Source organism: Rhipicephalus sanguineus, unplaced genomic scaffold (genome assembly GCF_013339695.2).
Source record: "Rhipicephalus sanguineus isolate Rsan-2018 unplaced genomic scaffold, BIME_Rsan_1.4 Seq118, whole genome shotgun sequence".
In the NCBI taxonomy this organism is placed as follows: domain Eukaryota; kingdom Metazoa; phylum Arthropoda; class Arachnida; order Ixodida; family Ixodidae; genus Rhipicephalus; species Rhipicephalus sanguineus.
In genome coordinates this window covers 2,741-16,504 of record NW_023614447.1, presented here as the reverse complement: position 1 = coordinate 16,504, position 13,764 = coordinate 2,741, and the positions used below count along the sequence as shown (strand labels likewise).

At 48.2% G+C, this 13,764-nt stretch overlaps 8 non-coding genes and 1 pseudogene across 8 annotated transcripts; all 9 read right to left on the bottom strand.

Moving 5' to 3' along the window:
• Nucleotides 1-1,434: 1,434 nt before the first annotated feature.
• Trnag-gcc (transfer RNA glycine (anticodon GCC)) lies at nucleotides 1,435-1,505 on the bottom strand. The gene has a single exon. It is a non-coding gene; the product is annotated as a tRNA-Gly (tRNA).
• A 71-nt stretch (nucleotides 1,506-1,576) lies between these two features.
• Nucleotides 1,577-1,647, bottom strand: Trnag-gcc (transfer RNA glycine (anticodon GCC)). The gene has a single exon. It is a non-coding gene; the product is annotated as a tRNA-Gly (tRNA).
• A 71-nt stretch (nucleotides 1,648-1,718) lies between these two features.
• Trnag-gcc (transfer RNA glycine (anticodon GCC)) lies at nucleotides 1,719-1,789 on the bottom strand. The gene has a single exon. It is a non-coding gene; the product is annotated as a tRNA-Gly (tRNA).
• Nucleotides 1,790-8,095: 6,306 nt separating this feature from the next.
• Trnag-gcc (transfer RNA glycine (anticodon GCC)) lies at nucleotides 8,096-8,166 on the bottom strand. Its single transcript has one exon. It is a non-coding gene; the product is annotated as a tRNA-Gly (tRNA).
• A 72-nt stretch (nucleotides 8,167-8,238) lies between these two features.
• Nucleotides 8,239-8,309, bottom strand: Trnag-gcc (transfer RNA glycine (anticodon GCC)). The gene has a single exon. It is a non-coding gene; the product is annotated as a tRNA-Gly (tRNA).
• A 71-nt stretch (nucleotides 8,310-8,380) lies between these two features.
• Nucleotides 8,381-8,451, bottom strand: Trnag-gcc (transfer RNA glycine (anticodon GCC)). The gene has a single exon. It is a non-coding gene; the product is annotated as a tRNA-Gly (tRNA).
• Nucleotides 8,452-8,522: 71 nt separating this feature from the next.
• Trnag-gcc (transfer RNA glycine (anticodon GCC)) lies at nucleotides 8,523-8,593 on the bottom strand. Its single transcript has one exon. It is a non-coding gene; the product is annotated as a tRNA-Gly (tRNA).
• A 70-nt stretch (nucleotides 8,594-8,663) lies between these two features.
• On the bottom strand, nucleotides 8,664-8,734 carry Trnag-gcc (transfer RNA glycine (anticodon GCC)). The gene has a single exon. It is a non-coding gene; the product is annotated as a tRNA-Gly (tRNA).
• A 207-nt stretch (nucleotides 8,735-8,941) lies between these two features.
• On the bottom strand, nucleotides 8,942-10,082 carry LOC125756536 (uncharacterized; annotated as a pseudogene).
• Between the last annotated feature and the right edge of the window lie 3,682 nt (nucleotides 10,083-13,764).

Genomic DNA, 13,764 nt, shown 5'->3' with positions numbered 1-13,764 from the left:
GGCGACCCCGTTGAAGGCATCTGCTGTTGTTGTAACAACTGTTGCTGATGATGACTTGTCTGTCGCTTCTGAAGAGTCTGCTGCTTCGGCAGTGGTTGCTGTTGTTGTGTCTGCACTTGATCAACTGCCTGCTGTTGCTGAGCCTGTTCTTGCTGCTGTTGGAGTTGTGTCGGCGGCTGGGTCTTGGCTATACGACGTTCACTTAGGACGTTAGGTGCCGCTCTTCGGCGCACAATAATCGCCTTTGCCGGCGGTTCCTCGGAAGCTTTCATTACATTCACCTTCTTCCCTTCCGCCTCCTCCCTTGTCCTCTTGTTAGTGCTAGACGTGTCCATGTTTTCTGGCATCTCTTCCTTCGTTTTAGGCGTCGTTGCACCTTTAGTACTCTTTGTAGGTTGGCCTTCATTGGCAGGTCCTTTGTCTTTGCCACCAGTTGAAGCAGCACTCAGGGGGCGTGAAAAAAGGGGCGTTAACCTGGGTGTTGATTCCTCCCGTCGCCCTCCAGTGAGCTCTTCTGCCTCGACCTCGTCCATGTGGTGCTCAGATAGTTCTTCGCTCCCCACGGGCCCGGCTACACTTGCGTATGTCCTCGAACACCCGCTCTCGTCATGCCCAAAACGCCGACACACTGCGCAACGCGTGGCCCGGAACTCCCTCCTAATATGGCCTGTGCCTCGGCTGCGCAGGTATAGCGGTGCTCTTCCCGCTACGACAACGAGCGTGAGGTCTCCTGCAATCCGTAACTGATGTGGGAGGTCGTCTACCGTGAGGCCCAGTTTGAGTTTGAGGCTCACCGCACGCGTCGATGAACCTTTGTCCGTGCAGCCATAGACGCGCCAGCGTTCTAGCACTATTTCATTAACCTTGCCATAAGGTGCCAACGCTGCTCGCACGTCGTCATCAGGAACGTTATACAGTAGCCAATTAATCTTCAGTCTCGTATCCTGGTGGCTTGGATCTATAGCGATACAGCGCTGGTTCTTCACCGCTATGTCACCAGCAGCAAGCATTTTCTTCTTGCCCTCAGCGCTCTTGAATGTGATGGCCCAAACATAATTCATTTGGTACGCCCCCAAGGCAGCCACCTCGGGGAGCAAAGCCAAACGAATAAGTGCATCCCTGAAATCCTCGACGCGGTACGGCCGCGCCCTGATATCGGCGTGCAAAAAAACAGTATGAAGCGATCCATCACCTGATGGCAGTCGGGGCAAAATAATCTGATATTCCTGCGACGATTCGGCCATGTTCCTGGTACCGCGGCCCTGCTGGACCGCTGATGCCGCTCCGATATCGTCGGAGCTCATTCCGCCCACGTCCGTACACTACGGTGACCGGAAGTGGAATCCACTGAACCACCGACGCCATGTGCTTCGACCTGCTCTTATGGCATTGTTATTGCGCAATGCGCCACACATTTCGTAAAAAAATATTAAGTGCGTCGGCCGGGAATCGAACCCGGGCCACCCGCGTGGCAGGCGAGTATTCTACCACTGAACCACCGACGCCATGTGCTTCGACCTGCTCTCATGGCATTGTTATAGCGCAATGCGCCACACATTTCGTAAAAAAAATGAAGTGCGTCGGCCGGGAATCGAACCCGGGCCACCCGCGTGGCAGGCGAGTATTCTACCACTGAACCACCGACGCGATGTGCTTCGACCTGCTCTCATGGCATTGTTGTTGCGCAATGCTCCACACATTTCGTAAAAAATATTAAGTGCGTCGGCCGGGAATCGAACCTGGGCCACCCGCGTGGCAGGCGAGTATTCTACCACTGAACCTCCGGCGCTTTTTTTTTATTTAAAACCTGTTCGTAGCGATACAGACATTGGACAGCACAGACACCATCGGCCCCAGCCGAAAAATCAACATGTGCAGTCCGCGATTGTATCTTGTTGATGAATTATGTTAATAGTATTTCATTGTAGCCAATTGTTCAAAGGCAGGTAACCACTCTGGTGGTTCACTAAGAGATTTGTACACCTCTCGAATAAAGAGAACATTTTCTTTAAAGTATTCACTAGCAGGCCTTATATCTACATCTTCATTTCGCACAGCCATTCGTGTTTTCCACACGCTGTGCATACAAAGTAGCATCACCATGTCGTAGGGCACACCTCCTGTTTCTTCAAATGGTAAAAACCGGATACCTAATGGTGTTAGTGGGAACTCTTTTTTAAAAGTCCTTTGTAGAATATCCCAAAGGAAGACGGAGTCCCAGCAATCCAAGAAAATATGCTCAATGGTTGCAGGTTTTTTGCAAATGTAGCAGTTTACATCCCAAGGTAGAAATATTCCCTTCTCTTTTAGCCATGGCTTGACAGGAAGCGTGCACGTGTGTAGCATAAAGAATAACGTCTTTGTGGTAGCCCTCACTGGCATTCTTCTAACCCGTTTTAAAACATTCTTTCCATTCCCGAGTACATATATCGCCCGGTATCTTGGAACAGGACACATAACATGCACCAAATCTCTGTACAATCGCTTTTTTGTGACAGCGCTCAAATATTCTAACGAAAAGTGTGCTCTCACCGATAAGCACTTATTATCTCATACCAAATCCCTTTCACTGACACTTTTGGTGCTGGTCTTGACGTAACTAGAAAATCTGGCATTGCGTCACTCAGTTGCGTCTGGATGACACATCGCAAGAAACCATTACTTTCATCACGCAGGAACACGAATCTAGCCACTATCTGCTTGAAAAACAAGTTTTGTAATCACAGTACCCCTTTTTTCACCGAATGAAACAAATTCAAACGACTTGTACGCTCCCATTTAGATCCCCACACGAAAACAGCAAAAATTCTGTGCATCTTCTGCACACTCATTCGGGACATACATAATACATGTAACATGTAAAACACTTTGGCGACAAGAAACACATTACACACTGCCGATTTCGCAAATATTGAGAGGCTCCTGCCTCCCTCCCCACCTGGTTGTTTGCGCCTGAACCCGTTCAGCTTGTTCTGTCCACTGCGTATTCGCATCTTGGTAACGTTGTAAAGGCACGCCGAGGTAACTGGTCGGCGTGTCGGTGAACGCTATGCTTTCGAAAACTGTCCGCCTACTACTCCACTGGCCATGCCAGAAGCCTAAGCTTTTTTGCCAGTTTATGGCACTACCAGTGCTGCTACAGAATTGTCTAGCATCTTTAATTGCCTCCCGAATGCTGTCTTGGTCTGTACAGAACAGCGCAATATCGTCTGCGTACGCTAGTATTTTAGGGGCGAAGCTCCTTAAGGCGGCACCCGTCTGTCCCTCGTAGTCGTAGTCGTAGTAGTCGTAGTGCGTAACCAGTCTTACGCTTTGACCTCCAAGGTGGTGCCGGTGGAAGATTTTTCCTGTGCGTTGTTGAACAATAAAAAACTCGCAGCGTGCGCGTTAACTAAAAGCCGATTTCTTCGGTCTCTCATTCCCCATTAGCAGCCATTGGCATGTTCCAGTAGGAAACGTTAGTAGAAGTAGAAGTGTAAGTGTTAGCTAAAAGCCGACTTCTTCTGTCTCTCATTCCCATTAGCAGCCATTGTTTACCTCCAAGATAGTGCCTGGTGAGATTTCTCCTGTGCGTGATTAAACAATAAAAATTTTGTTCAAAACGCCGTTGATTGATGAAATAAACCAACGAAAGACGCCAGATGTTTTGTAAAAGCAAAACGAAAGAACGCCAGATGTTTCTAAAGCAAAACGAAAAGACGCCAGCTGCTTAACGAAAGACGCCAGATGTTTTCTAAAGCAATGGTTTTCTAAACAATCAAAATTCACAGCGTACACGTAAAATTAAAGTGAGCTGCAAGTCGTCATAACTCATCGAACCTTTAGTATAAACGCGCCCGATCTCACGTCGGTGATGATGTACTGGGCAGAATTCACGGAAGATTCACGGTTTACCGATGAACTTCCGCAGCTTCGCCCACTCATCATCATTCACTCCGTGGATATGCTGTGATTTTTTTACCTCTTGGTTTATTATACGATAGCCACGGATATTTTGGTTTTCACGTATCTTTAGACAGGAAGGCTCAAGAAAAATAGCAAAGAGCAACGGTGACAGGGGACATCCTTGACGCACTCCTGAAAGCACCGGTATGTTGTCACTCAGTCGTTTATTTATTATCAGTTGAGCAGAGCATTTTTCATAAGCGATGGCGACACCATCGTGAATGATTCCACCTACATTGATGTATTCTAACGTGGCCATAAGAATGCTGTGAGCAACTCTGTCGAAAGCTTTTTCCAAATCGAGCTGGACCATTGCAACGCACCCGAGGCTCGAGTCGCAACACTCCAGTATACTTCTAGTGACGTGAATATTAGTGAATATTATTCGCTTCTTTATTCCGCAAGTTTGATGAGGACCAACTGTAGTGTTAATAACAGACTGTAGTCTTTTCCCTAGTACCTTCATGTATATTTTATAATCCACATTCGTGAGACTTATAGGTCTATATCCCTTTACTGACTCTAGCTTGATTGAGTCATTTGTTTTAGGTATTAGCACAACATATTTCTGCAACTTCCATCTTAAGCGTTTTGTAGGAGAGCGCTCCCAGCCCATCAGGTCCTGGCGACTTTCCGCTACCAAGGGTTTCTATAGCGTGTAAAATTTCAGTGACAGAGATGGGCCTTTCGAGTCCCTCTTTCACTTCGTCATCTACCTTTGGCAGGAGCGCCAGAAAGGTATCTACGAACTCTTCCGATACTTTGACCTGTCTGCTTAACAGTGTCCGGTAATGCTCAACAAAGGCTGTCTCTATTGTACTTTCGTCTGCCGAGAAAGCGTCGTTTTACCAGATTTCTTTAATACGGTTACTTGAGGCGTAACCTTTCTCTTCACTGAGCGCGCGTTTTGTTGGCGCTTCCCCTTGCCATAGTCGCTCCGTTCGTGCCCTTATCACGGCGCCTTGATAACGCTCCGCTTCAAGTTCGCTTTTGATCGTTTTTATTTCCGTACTAAATAATCCCGGTACAGTGCACTCGGCGTTTTGAAAGTAACCTAGCATGTTTTGTAATTATTTTTCCCTTTGTTTTGCTTTGCGGCGGATCACCGTCGTCCTTTCGATCGCAAGTAGTTTTACTTCGTTTTTAGAATTCTCCCAAGCCTCCGCTATGTTTGACACAGCCTCCTTTCTTACAGTTTGAATTTTTTCCATTATAGCTCTCACGAAGCATTCGTCTTTTAAGATGTTATCATTCATTTTCCAGAGTTCCCAGTTAAACTTCGAGCCGCTGTATTTTTTCCCGACCGTACACACCACTATGCTGTGGTCACTAAAGCTCACATGTTTCACTGCGTAGTTCGTGAGCCTTGGCACAAGACCCGCTGACATGTATATCCGGTCTAGCCTAGCATGGCTCTCCCCTTGGAAGTGAGTGTAAAATACTTCATTTCCACTTAAGATGTTTCCGACATCGGCCAACTCAAAATTCGACACGATTTCATGAAGTCTGATTGCACTCGTATCTCTACCTCTCGTATTCTGTACACGGTCTTCAGGCATGCAAACACAATTAAAATTTCTTAGGAGAACCACATTTCTGTCAGGTGTCAAAAGGTTGGCCACATAATCAAAAAATGCAGTTCTTTCATGTACGATGTTTGAAGCATACACACATATTATTCGCCAACATACATCATGTAAAGCAAAATCACACAGTACAAATCGTCCATCCTGGGTTGTTAACACAATTTGTTCAACGATACCGACAGAATTACGCAGCATTAATAAAAAACACCCTCCTGACTTGTCCACCGCATGACATACGCAAACATTGTACCGTGATTTAAACATATCAACCATTTTCGTTGTTTGCTCTTCACTTTCAATCTTTGTTTCTTGGACAGCAAGAATGTCTATGCCGTTTTCCATCAACAGGCGATTTAATTGCACTTGTCGCCGCCTGGACGTTAACTCTCGAACATTAAACGTGGAAATACGAAGTGCTACATTATTATTACTGGCCATGAAAACAGAAGAGAAAGCTCAAAGTACACTCGCACAACGAATTATACTGCAAACAAACTTACATCGTTCTGCTCTCCCTTCATGTTTGACGCATAGTTTGTAGGCCCACCAGTTCCGTTGCAAACTAGCACTAGTGTCAGGATGTTCCGCACGAAGACCGTCCACAGCCATAGACCACTCCCAGACAGCGACCCCGCTACTGCGGGGCAGCCAACGGCGAATTCCGCTTGTCAGGCGGAATGTTCGGTTCTGGTTTCAGGGTTGCGCGTCTGGGAAGGGTAGCTTTCGGAGGAGGACCCTCGCAGCTACCGTCATCACCTTCACGTCCATCTCCTCCCTTTGACGGGTCCCTGGGCCTCTTTGAGCTCGCACCGGTTAAATCCATGCCCTCAACAGGCTCTTCAGTAGCGTCTACTCCAGAGGAGCTTCGAGGAGCCTCCACCTTAGTAGCCACCGCCTTTGGACGTACCATGGACGCCTCCGCTCCCGGTACGTCTTGACCTTTGTTATCTTGACTCTCGTCCTTTCTTCCGCTGGGCTGACATTTTCCACTAGCCTTCAGATCGGACCTCACCTGCAAAGCAGGCGAGTCGCTGCTCCCTCCAGAAGTTACTTCCGCGTCGGCCTGGTACATCATGTGTTCCTCCAAGGATTCACCCCTGCCAGATCCGGTCACGTTGGAATAGCTCCTCACGCACTGAGTCTCGTCGTGGCCGTAACGACGACAGAGCCCACAGCTTGGCACACGGCACTCGCGCCGGATATGGCCGGTGCCGTGGCACCGGAGGCAGAGCGGGGCTCTGCCAGGCACGAACACGAGCGCATGGTCTTCCCCCACTCGTAGCTGATGTGGTATGTCTTCAATGGTCATGCCAGCTTTCAAGCGCAGCGACACCAGCCTAGTGTGAGAGCCTTTGTCCCCGCATCCTGGAACACGCCACTTCTGCCTGCATATCTCCGTCACGGTGCCGTATGGCGCTAAGGCTGTTCGAACGTCCTCGTCGGGCGTCGTGTGAAGCAGCCAGTACATCTTCATCCTAATGTCCTGGTGACAGGGGTCAATAGCGACGCACCAGTGGTCCTTAAAGGCCAACTCCGGCGATTTTTCGAGGTCAATGGATCTCAATGAAATTCGCTGGGTACGTTCCTTTTGCACGTTTCCGTCATTTATACCAAATTACAGGCTTGAGACATGCGCAGTTTGTTTGCAAATGAATTTTAAATATTGTCTGCAAACGCCCTCCTGGCTTCCCACAATTATCGGCAACATTGCGTCTGTGACGTCAGTATTGGGAAGGCGGCGGCAGTGACGCAGCCGAGGGCACCGCTAACTTCGGCGCTTCGGCCGCTACAGCGAGCGACTGCTGTGCACAAGGTGACAGGCAGCGTTGGTTTGACCGGCGCTTCGCTGGTCGTCCCGGCTGTCACAGTTTTCATACTCCACGCCGGCGTGACCGGCATGCCTTGCACGACTTCCGGTTTGTTCGTAACAACGTCTACGTCATACGTAGACAGTACACTCGGTTGGGTTTCGGTTCCGGTGTTGCGCTTTTTTGCTTATTTAAAATTATTCTCCAATTTGCCGAGTATTTCTGCTATCGGGCCCGTAACAGGAGCGTCTCAGGAACATAAAAGCACCATTACTTTGACATGACCAAAAAATCGCCGGAGTTGGCCTTTAACGCTGAGCGTTTTCGCCGACAAAAGCTTCTTTTTTCCCTCTTCGTCCTTAAAAGTTATTGCCCAAACGTGGTTCATCTGATACGCCCCTAGGGCCTTCACCTCCGGCATCAGCTTGAGACGATCGAGCGCATCGCGAAAATGCTCAACTCGGTAGGGGCGGGCTTTTAAATCACCATGCGAAAACACAGTATTGCAGACAGTTGTACCTGATGGAAGCTGGGGCAAATCGAGCTGATAATCCTGTGTCGACGTTTCCATAAGCCTGATACCGTCACTCGGCTGGGCCGCTGGAACCGCCCCTTTCGAGGAGCACAACATTCCGCGTCCGTTCACTACGGTGGCCGGAAGTGGAATCCCTGAACCACCGACGCGATGTGCTTCGACCTGCTCTCATGGCATTGTTATTGCGCAATGATCCACACATTTCGTAAAAAAATATTAAGTGCGTCGGCCGGGAATCGAACCTGGGCCACCCGCGTGGCAGGCGAGTAGTCTACCACTGAACCACCGACGCGATGTGCTTCGATCTGCTCTCGTGGCATTGTTATTGTGCAATGATCCACACATTTCGTAAAAAAATATTAAGTGCGTCGGCCGGGAATCGAACCTGGGCCACCCGCGTGGCAGGAGAGTATTCTACCACTGAACCACCGACGCGATGTGCTTCGACCTGCTCTCATGGCATTGTTGTTGCGCAATGCTCCACACATTTCGTAAAAAATATTAAGTGCGTCGGCCGGGAATCGAACCTGGGCCACCCGCGTGGCAGGCGAGTATTCTACCACTGAACCACCGACGCGATGTGCTTCGACCTGCTCTCATGGCATTGTTATTGCACAATGCTCCACACATTTCGTAAAAAATATTAAGTGCGTCGGCCGGGAATCGAACCTGGGCCACCCGCGTGGCAGGCGACTATTCTACCACTGAACCACCGACGCGATGTGCTTCGACCTGCTCTCATGGCATTGTTGTTGCGCAATGCTCCACACATTTCGTAAAAAAATGAAGTGCGTCGGCCGGGAATCGAACCCGGGCCACCCGCGTGGCAGGCGAGTATTCTACCACTGAACCACCGACGCCATGTGCTCCGACCAGCTCTTATGGCATTGTTATTGCGCAGTACTCCACACATTTTCTAAATAAAAGTTAAGTGCGTCGGCCGGGAATCGAACCCGAGCCACCCGCGTGGCAGGCGAGTATTCTACCACTGAACCACTTTTTTTTTCTTTATTGCCACATCTTCAAGCATACATAACATTCACCACACTATGAAGCCAACAGAACCATTAGAAACGTTTTAAGGTTACTAAAGTATCTAATACAGGTAGCCAATCTGGTGGTTGGGACTGCGACTTATACACATCTCTTATTTGGACAATACTTTCAATGAAGTATTCTCGGGGGGCCTTGGCGTCTACATCGACATTTCGTACAGCCATACACGGTTTCCATATGCTGTGTAGGGTCAGAGCCATGATCATGTCATAAGGTACTCCGTTTTTATTTTCTACGGGAAGAAAACGGATACCGTAGGGCGTTACAGGGAGTTCTTTTTTGAGGGTTCTCTGCAAGACATCCCACAGGAATACTGCATCCCAGCAATCTAGGAAAATATGTTCAATTGTTTCGGGCTTTCGGCAGATGAGGCAGTTTATTGGCCATGGTGCAAACAGTCCTTTGTCTTTCAACCACGGTTTCACCGGTAGAGTGTTCGTATGTAATTGAAAAAAAAAATGTTTTAACCGATGGGCGGACTAGCATTCTTTTAACTCGCTTTAAAGCGTTTCGCTCTGAACTTACACAGTACATGGCTCGGTACACAGGCACTGGTAACATAAGGTCGATAATGGCCTTATATAAATGCTTTTTCGGAACATTACTTAAGTATTCCATTGAAAACCTCACTCTTAGCATTTGGAAGGACAAAACGACCTCGCGAAGAAAGCCGCGAACATTCCCTTGCTTTACAATACTGGATACAACAAATTCCGGGATGGCGTTACCTAATCTTGTTTGTATTACTTTTCGGAGGAAGTCGTTCTTCTGGTCACGCAAGAAAATAAATCTGGACACAATGTGTTTAAGAAATAAGTGGACTAAACCCAATCCACCACTGCGTAGTGACCTAAATAAATTTGTTCGGCTAGTTCTCTCCCATGTTGAACGCCACACGAACACTGCAAAGACTCTGTGCAGTTTCTGCACGTTGACGCGAGACATACAAAGCACTTGAAGAACATACCAAACTTTGGCAACTAGGAAAACGTTGCAAACTGAAGCCCGAGTGAACACAGAGAAGTCCCGCCCGCCCCATTTATCAGTTTGTTCCTTAACGCGCTCGGTTTCATCGTCCCAGTATTGCGTCGTATCGCGATAGTGCTCCAACGGCACGTCTAGGTATCTGACTGGTGTGGTGGTCCATGTCATGCTTGCATAGTAATCTGGCGTATTTTCCCACGGTCCATGCCAGAAACACATACACTTGCTCCATATGATAACACTTCCTGTAACTGTGCAAAATAATCGCGTTTCTTTCACGCTTTCTTTTATGCTGTTCTTATCGGTACAGAAAACAGCTATGTCGTCAGCGTAACAAAGTACTTTGGCTTCGTCTGTTAACAACCTAAAGCCATGAATACTCTCATTATAAAGGATTTTCAAACAAAAGGGTTCGAGAAAAACCGCGAATAATAACGGTGACAAGGGGCAGCCTTGTCTGATTCCACATTTAATCTTGAAACTTTGAGTAATATTTTTGTTAACAATAAGGCTCGCTGAACTGCAGCTGTAGCACATTTTCACTCTATCGGTTATCACAGACCCCAGATTGATATGTTCCAGTATGCTGGAAAGGATTTCATGGGAAACGCGATCAAACGCTTTCTCCAGATCCAGTTGTAACATTGCTAGCCGTTCTGAAAAATCGTCACAGTATTCTAGTGCACTCCTTGTCACATGAATATTAGTAAAGATTGAGCGCCCCTCAATTCCACATGTTTGGTGGGGTCCCACCAAATCTGTGATAACAGTTTGCAATCTTTTTGCCAGCACTTTCATATATATTTTGTAATCAACATTTCCTAAACTTATTGGTCTGTAGGACGTGACTGACAGGAGCTTGACCGGATCGTCAGACTTTGGGATTAGTGTGATATGCGAAGATTTAAAAGATGGTGGCACTACATTTTCGTTGTACGCTTCAGTTATCACGCGATGCAGGGCTTCTGCAAGCTGTGGTTTAAAAGTCTTATAAAAGGCACTTGACAGTCCATCAGGGCCAGGAGATTTCCCTACTTTTAATTCATTGATTGCGTCTTCAATTTCACTTATAGTTATAGGTGCTTCTAGACGGGTCTTCACATCGTTTCCTAACGAAGGCATTAGGTGAAGGTACTCTTTTTCGAAGCCTGTTGCAGTACTAATTTGGTTTCCCAACAGATGTTTGAAGTATTGCACGAAAGCTAGTTCATTTTCTTGTTGGTCGTTTGTAATAGCACCCTTATGTTCGATCTCTCTTATTTCATTTTTGACAGCGTAAGTTTTTTCCTCTGCAAGGGCACGTTTGGTCGGCGTTTCTCCCAACAAGAATCTTTCACTACGAGCGTGAACAATGGCTCCTCTATACCTCTCAACATCTATTGCCTCCAGTTTACTTTTTGCACTTTTAATTTCGTTACTTAATGCTCCCGATTGTGCATTTTCTGCATTCAGCAAATAATCTAATTGTCTTCGAAGTGCATTCTCTTCTTTTCTCTCATTTCGGCGCATTGCGCATGCTCTTTCGATGGCACATATTTTAGTCTCTTGTTTCAAGAATTCCCATTCAGCGATAAAGCGGTCTGTTTTGGATAGTAGTGTTTCAATGTTTCCGCTTCGCTCACAAAAACATCGTCCTGTAGCAGTTTATCATTAAATTTCCAAAGTGTCCAAATAAACGATTGGTTTTTGTGTTTTGCTCCTAAGGAAAACATTACCAAGCTATGGTCACTAAAGGACACATGCTTTATGCAGTAATCTTGGCACAGCGGAACCACATTTGCAGACACGTACACTCTATCTAGGCGTGCTTGACTTGCACGTTGGAAATGTGTGAACTGTGGTCGGCTTCCTTTAGCCAGAATGTCTCCAATATCTTCTAAGTTATAATCTTGAACTATCGCACTTAGTTTAGTGCTACTACGGTCACGTACAGGTTCGTTTCGTATTCTATCAGCAGCGGTACACACACAGTTGAAGTCACCTAAAAGTAGAATGATTCGTTGACAATTTAAGTACGATACAACGCTTTCGAAGAAAGCTAAGCACTCGGCTTCTCTATTCGGCGCGTACAAGCAAATAGCTCTCCACTTCAAATCACAGTATGAAAAATCACACACAACTACCCGCCCCGTTTTACACACAGTCACAGTTTCTACCGCTATGCGAGGATGATTCGCTCGCCAGCGTCCGATGTGAGCGGACGCGTTTCGAGCGCGCTCCGTCGATATCGACTACTTGGCCGGCGCTTAGCTGTCAAGCCATCACCGCAGCTGTTGCTGCGCTCGCTGCTGGTCTGCACGTTATCGCCCGTCTGCAGTGACTGTTATCTGGGACGCTGTTTTCTGAGCTCGTCGGCGGCACCGCCGCTCGGCTTGCCGCCGGCGGCCATTGCTGCTGGTATTAACCACGTCCAAGTTTCGTGCTTTCATGGCCACTCCGCAGTCGTCCGTGCTTCCAACTGACGTGCCACTACACGAGGATATGGACGTAAGTACATGCTCCAGACAACCTGACTGCCTCGGTCGAGCCGCCGACTTCAACGAGGAACTCGGCCGCCGTTGTCATGCCTTCAAGGGTGCTGCTGCTACCGGACACCAACCCATTCGCCCCACTCAGGGAGTTCGAGGAACAGAATAACATTGAAGGCAAGTCTGACAATGCTTCTAGTCAAGCTCGCATTATCTCTACCACGCCAAATGGAGAAAAGCGCGCGCGAGGCTCGCTCTTGCCGACGCCCGAACGAGAGTACACTAACGTGCCCGGGGATTTTTCCCACGCGAGACGCGCAAGTCACATGCTCCCGGCTTCCGCTCGTCACCAGGATGAAGATGGCAGTTGGATACCAGTCAGCTATCGACGTAAAAAGCAAAACCGTGCGACGGTCGCACCGACGCCGAGCTCAGGCTCCCCGCGCAAATATCCGCACACCGTCACCCTTCGGCCTATGCAGCCGTGCCGCATCATGGATGAGCAGTTCATACGATTAGACAGAGTCATAACGCGCCACATTTCGGCTCATCTCGATCTCTCTGAGGAAGACCCACTGCCGGAGTTCACGGTTCGCTATTTAGGCCGTAGCAACCAGCTAGCTGTTGACGCGGCTGAACCCGAGGTGCGCAACGCCCTTCTTGCGATAGCATCTCTGCCACTCAGCGGAAAAAAACGTGCCCTTTCACGCATACGAAGCGGTTAGTCAGGATCAAATCAGAGGCATTATTCGAAACGCGGGAGACATGACTTCCGAGGAACTAATGAAATCATTGCACTGCTGCAAGTGCAAAATCCTACAGGCACGCTCACTCGGTGACAAAGGCACTGCCATGGTCATATTTGAAAGTAACAGCTTACCTTATAAGGTCGGCCTGCGGTCATTTACTATCCGTGTTTTTCCGTACCGGGCACGAGTGTCCGTTTGTGATATCTGCCACAAGATTGGGCATCACAAGGAGCAATGCCCCAATACTATGGCAGCAAGATGCTCTAAATGTGGTCTGCGGCAACACGAAGAGGGCACACACTGCCCGAACGCAGAACCGAAGTGCCGCAGCTGTGGTGGTTCTCACATGGCCACAGCTACAAACTGTCAAAAAAGACGAGAAGTAAATAAGAAACAGAAACGCAAGCCGGCTGCCAAAAGGCAACGCAAGAAAAGAGCAGCGCCGGGGCATGAGCGCCGCGATCCCGAGACAGACCGGGCCACCGGCACCTCCAGCTGCACAGTCAGATGTCAGCAGGAGAATCACCTTCGCGGATGTAGCCACACAAGCAAACGTGCACCTAACTAATGGTGGTAGCAGTGGAGAACCGCATCCCTCATGCTCAACACTGGCGTCCTCGTTGTCGCAACCTG